The 5,666-nt window shown below is 37.6% G+C and overlaps 1 pseudogene; it reads left to right on the top strand.

Moving 5' to 3' along the window:
• The first annotated feature begins 485 nt into the window (after positions 1-485).
• LOC120877358 lies at positions 486-1,336 on the top strand (annotated as a pseudogene).
• The last annotated feature ends 4,330 nt before the right edge of the window (positions 1,337-5,666 follow it).

Genomic DNA, 5,666 nt, shown 5'->3' on the forward strand with positions numbered 1-5,666 from the left:
TTGCAAACATATAACAAACAATAAAAACAAAGAAATGCCACTAATAAGCTTCTAGAGCAAGGGTCCCCAACCTCCAGGATCTAATACCTGATGATCTGAGCTGGAACTTATGTAATAATAACAGAAGTAAAGTGCACAGTAAATGTAATGTGCTTGAATCTCCTGAAACCATGCCTCCCCTAACCCCTCAATCCATTGAAAAATTGTCTTCCACAAAACCAGCCCATTTTGCTGCTATTCTAGTGGATATTAAAAAAATTCTAAAATTACTTAATCTAGGGAATTCCCTGGCAGTCCAGGGCCCAGGATCAATCCCTGGTCAGGGAACTAAGATCCCACAAGCTGCACGACATGGCCAAAATAAAACAAAACTAAACTAAAATTACAGTCTACAAGAAGGTGGAAAAGAGAAAGATGTACAAAAAATAGTGGTAACAAATAGAGAACAAGCTAGATTGTTTTAAAGACAACTATAGCCTTTCAGGTCTCTGAGTGGCACCATGGTGGTCGGCAAGAACAAGCGCCTTACGAAAGGAGGCAAAAAGGGAGTCAAGAAGAAAGTGGTTGACCCATTTTCTAAAAAAGATTGGTATGATGTGAAAGCACCAGCTCTGTTTAATATAAGGAATATTGGGAAAACATTGGTCACAAGAACTCAAGGAACCAAAATAGCATGTGATGGCCTCAAAGGTCGTGTTTTTGAAGTGAGTCTTGCTGATCTGCAGAATGATGAAGTAGCATTTAGAAAATTCAAGCTAATTACTGAGGATGTTCAGGGCAAAAACTGCCTGACTAATTTTCATGGTATGAATCTTACCCGTGACAAAATGTGCTCCATATCAAAAAATGGCAGACCATGATTGAAGCTCACATTGATGTCAAGACTACCGATGGTTACTTGCTTCATCTGTTCTGTGCGAGTTTTACTAAAAAGCACAACAATCAGATTCGGAAGACCTCTTATGCCCAGCACCAGCAGGTGCGCCAGATCTGCAAAAAGATGATGGAAGTCATGACCCAAGAGGTGCAGACAAATGACTTGAAAGAGGTGGTCAATAAATTTATTCCAGATAGCATTGGAAAAGACATAGAAAAGGCTTGCCAATCCACTCCATGATGTCTTCGTTAGAAAAGTAAAAATGCTGAAGAAGCCCAAATTTGAATTGGGAAAACTCATGGAGCCACATGGTGAAGGTAGTAGTTCTGGAAAAGCTACTGGGGATGAGACAGGTGCTAAAGTTGAACGAGCTGATAGATTTGAGCCACCAATCCAAGAGTCAGTTTAAAATGCAGACTCTTAATGGTGACAAATAAAAGATCTTATTTGTGGTAAAAATAAAAAAATAAAAAAAAATAAAGACAACTATATAAATTAAATATTTAAATAACCTATCAGACCAACTGAAAGACAGATGTTAAACTGGATTAAAAAGCAAGAACCAATTATGTGCTATCTCCCACATACTTATCTTATAAAGATTGGTTAATAGAAAAGTTTAAATATAACATAGTCATACCAATCACTTCATATCAGATTAAGTAGATTTCAGAAGGAGAAATATTACCAAAGATAAGGAGGAATATCTCATAAACTAGTCAGTTACAAAGATATAAATATTCTGCTAATATATGCAAAATAAGGCTAAACATGCAGAGAAAATCTAATTGAAGTATAAGGAGAACAAAATAACTCAATTACAGCATCTTTATAATTATACAGATAATGACACAGAACTTGTGAGGGACACAAGCAAGCAACAACACCCATATAATAATCATGGAATAATATGCAAAACAGCAAAAAAAAAAATCTCAAATGCCCACAGGACATTGATCAAGATCACATTCTGGGTCACAAAATAAGTCCCAATTTTTAAAGTATTAAAAAAATGAGTATGTCTCCTAACCATTTTGAAATTAAATGAGAAATCAATAGAAAAACACAAAGTCACCAAACAGTGGGAAATAACAAGTGTACTTCTAAAGGATTCATTGGTCATAAAGGAAATAAAGGAAACGTTTTTAAATGTTTTGAAATAAATTAAAATGTATGCATTAAGACTTCTGAGATGCAGGTAAGGCAGTTCTTACAGGAATACTTGTATTATTAGGTGATTGTATTAGAAAAGAAGAAAGATTCCAAAACAATGATGTAAACTTCAACCCTAAAAAACTAAAATATGCAGAGCAAACTAAGCACTAAGTGAACAGAAGGAAATAAATTAAATGGAAGCAACAACCAACAAAATAAAAACAGTAATCAATGAAACCAAAAACCATTTCTTTGAAAAGATCAGTAGATACAACTATTTTAACAGTAATGAAAGAGCAGATAACCACAGGAGATGCTAGATATTTAAAAGGTCAGTGAACTATAGCCTCTAGACCTAATCCAGCCTACTGTTTACCAAAAATATTACTGGAGCACAGCATGGCTACTTTCATGTCTGAAAGTGAAAGTGAAAGTTAACTCGCTCAATCGTGTCCGACTCTTTGTGACCCCATGGACTGTAGGCCACCAGGCTCTTCCATTCATGGGATTCTCCAGGCAAGAATACTGGAGTGGGTTGCCATTTCCTTCTCCAGGGGATCTTCCCGACCCAGGGATCGAACCCACATTTCCCACATTGCAGGCAGGCACTTTAACCTCTGAGCCATCAGGGAAGCCCACTGCTTTTAAAAAAATTGTGCAACGGATGATTTGATTTACATTCCAAATACAATTAGCAGAATGTTAAAATCATATGTAGTGATCTTATAAAATACACATATTGACAAAGGAACATGCATTTCAGAAATTGCTGGTACTGAGAAGCCAAGTTTTATATCAAATCAACTGCTTTACAATTATATTAATTGCTTCTAATCAGAAGGCAATTTTAAAGTATTTTTCTTCTTAAACTGATGATTTGTTAATGATAGATAGTTGTTTTAGTTATGTTTTAAGAGATTTTTATTGACATATAATCCATTATAATATTTCCACTTAAAATGATAGGAGATACACTCCTGCTTAAGATTTTTATACAGAACATCTGATTTTCAGGAAAGAATTATTCACTTAAGTAGGAGATGTCTGAAAACAAATTTATAATCTTCAGATGAATGGAAGGGAATAAAGAAAAACCGATGCAATATAAATCAGGAAAAGAAAAAGAATAAAAACAATGACAAATATGGTAAATTGGAAAAACACAAAAAATGTTGACAGAGACTGCAAAAGAAGAGATACATGTACATGTGTAACTAAATCGCTTTGCTATACACCTGAAACTATCACAGCATTGTTCATCAACTATACTCCAAAATAAAATTAAAAGTTAAAAAAATGGGTTAGTAGAAATAAGTCCAAATAAATCAATAATCACAATAAACAAAGTGGATTAAGGTTACCTGTGAGATGGACATTTTCAGATTGGATTTTAAAAATCCAGTCATATACTGTTTACCTAGACACATCTGAAATACAGCAACACAGAATGGCTGTTAACAGTGGAATGTAGTGTGTGGACAGAATATTCTGTTCATGGTCTTCTTAGGTCTCCTCCGCCTCTATCTACTTTGTCTCCTATGCCATCATATCTCTATGTCACAGGTGGTGTCTAAGAGTCTCCCCTGGAACAGAACCAATAATGGCAGCTTTGTGACCAATAACAGTAGCCCTGGTAAATAGCTCAGTTGGTAAATAATCCACCTGCAATGCAGGAGAACCCAGGTTCAATTCCTGGGTTGCAAAGATCCACTGGAGAAGGGATAGGCTACCCGCTCCAGTATTCTTGGGCTTCCCTTGTGGCTCAGCTGGTAAAGAATCCGCCTGCAATGCAGGAGACCTGGGTTTGATCCCTGGGTTGGGAAGATCCCCTGGAGAAGCGAAAGGCTACCCACTCCAGTATTCTGGCCTAGAGAATTCCATGGACTGTATAGTCCATGGGTTCGCAAAGAGTCAGACACCACTGAGCGACTTTCACTGGTGAATTTAGGCAGGTATTGTGTGATCCTGGTTAGGATTAAAAAAAACAAAACAAAACTGGAAACAGTTTGATTTCATCTGGCAGGGCCAGCAGTACACTTTCACCATCTTGCTATAAGTGTGTCAGACATGTATCTATGATGCTGGGACTGGAGTCTACAAATTTCATTTTCCAGATTCCCTTGCAAGCTAGGAGGTGCTGTCAACTGGAGACACTTTCAGAAACTGGAAAGTGGAGGAAGGAAGCAGTCTTTTCTAGTTTCCAGTTTGAGTCTACATACCCTCCAGGTCTAGCCTCCAGCTTCTTCAAGAATTTCCAGTAATAACCTTACCATGTCCAATCAAGATACCAGTAGCAGCCAAGTCCACCATACTCTTTTATCCATTTGGCCATATCTCATTAAGTGATCTGGGCTGTACTCCCTTAGCAGTCTACACACAGTAGTAAATTGTCTTCTTCCCTAGGTTCTGGTAACATCGAATCTTCCATTCTGTTACCCACTTCTAGGAATTGTAGCTTCTTCCTACAGATATTAATCTCTGAGTTACCCCAACCTCTCTTTTACATGTTTGGTGTTCCAATAACTGTGTAATCAGTTCCTTTTATTAAACACACCTCATTTGAAATATTGAAGATAGTTTCCACTGTTTTCACTGGACCCTAACTGATGTAATAACATTGATCTTCTTTAATCTCAAAGAAAATCATGCTTGTCCAGGAAGTACTCTAAAAGCCTTGGTAAAACACATGTATGCCAGGAAGTGGGGAAATATGAGGGCTTTTAACCTGCCTTACACTAAGAAAAAGGCACAATGCTTGGAGGCAAAAAAAATAACACATCTGGATGTGTTGCACTGACAAAACAGATGACTTGAAAATTGCCAAATTTGAGTGGAGCAAGAAAAGTTTCTTCAGCTGGCTCACGCCGCAGACAAGCAGTTCTGTCACTTGGCTCTTACGATTCATTAGATCTCGGGATACTAAAAGGTCAGGATGATGAAAGGTGCCTGTATGACGTGTTGGTAATAAGATCACATTAGTGACTCCTAGGGCTTTGGGAAAAAAAAAAGAAAGCAGTGTCCTTTTGGACATGTCCAAGTAACTATTCTCCTTATGAACCCAAGTTATCGTTTCTTTGGAATATGTATCCAAAATAAAAACACTGTGTCATATGATACACATATCTATCTAATAATATAGTTTATCTAAGAAAGGCTAGATTGCTCTCCACAGTGTCTTCCAGTCTATTTTTCCACCCGTAGTCCTGGAGGTTCTTATATTATCACATCTTACTGCAGACATCTTTTTCCTGCAATACTCAGAAACTCATGATCCCTTTTTCTTTTTTATGATACTTATTAATATTTATTTGGCTGCATCAGGTCTTAGTTGCAATGAAAATCTGAGTGCTACAACTAAGACATCAGATCTTCCTTGCATTATGTGGAATCTTTTTGTTGCGGTACATGGACTCTGACTGTGGCTTACAGGCTTTATTGTTCCGAGGCATGTGGGATCTTCCCGGTCCAGGGACCCAACCTGCATCCCCTACATTCCAAGGCAGATTGTTAACCACTAGACCACTAGGGAAGCCCCTCATGGGTCCCTTTTTCTACCTCTGTTGGCTCATCTCCCTATGTGATTTGCTTCCAGCCAGTCAACATCTTTAGAGGATTACCCTAGGGCTGTTGGAGC

Source organism: Oryx dammah, unplaced genomic scaffold (genome assembly GCF_014754425.2).
Source record: "Oryx dammah isolate SB20612 unplaced genomic scaffold, SCBI_Odam_1.1 HiC_scaffold_18, whole genome shotgun sequence".
Classification (NCBI taxonomy): Eukaryota; Metazoa; Chordata; class Mammalia; order Artiodactyla; family Bovidae; genus Oryx; species Oryx dammah.